General features: G+C 38.6%; 1 non-coding gene across 1 annotated transcript; it reads left to right on the plus strand.

Annotated features, from left to right (window-relative positions):
• The first annotated feature begins 486 nt into the window (after positions 1-486).
• On the plus strand, positions 487-593 carry LOC136201651 (small nucleolar RNA R71). Its single transcript, XR_010673997.1, has one exon. It is a non-coding gene; the product is annotated as a small nucleolar RNA R71 (small nucleolar RNA).

The raw sequence follows: 593 nt of genomic DNA on the forward strand, positions 1-593 counted from the left end.
GCACTTGCATTATTGTTATTGTTATCTTTCCAGTTAAAGTTAGGATGATTCCTCCATCCAGAATTATAAGTATTAGAATAAGGATTATTAGTTTGGTTTTGCCCTTGGACAAAATTTACCTGTTCGATCTCACTCATATTTTCGTAATCCACATCCGTTTGGATTGGATTACCATTGGTATCGCGTGGTGCCATAAATTTGTCAATTTTGTGCGATAAAGCAGAAAATTGGGCTTGTAGCATTGCGACTGGATCAAGTTCAACTATACCTTTAACTGAAGGTGTGGTTGAGGATGATGGTTTTGCTACCGGCATATGTCCACGTTCCGCGGGCCACATACTGCTGTTGATTACCATTTCCTCCAAAAGCTCTCTCGCTTGGGCTGATGTTTTCTTCATAAATAGCCCTCCCGACATAGCATCTAATGAACCCCTAGTTGTAGAATTTAGTCCATTGTAAAATGTTTGCATTAAAAGTTCAGCGGGTAATTGGTGGTGTGGGCATAAACGTTGAAGTTCTTTAAAACGTTCCCAAGTTTCATAAAGAGTCTCATTATCATTTTGAGAAAAAGATGTCAACTCTTTTATGACTCT

This window comes from Euphorbia lathyris, chromosome 7 (genome assembly GCF_963576675.1).
Source record: "Euphorbia lathyris chromosome 7, ddEupLath1.1, whole genome shotgun sequence".
Classification (NCBI taxonomy): Eukaryota; Viridiplantae; Streptophyta; class Magnoliopsida; order Malpighiales; family Euphorbiaceae; genus Euphorbia; species Euphorbia lathyris.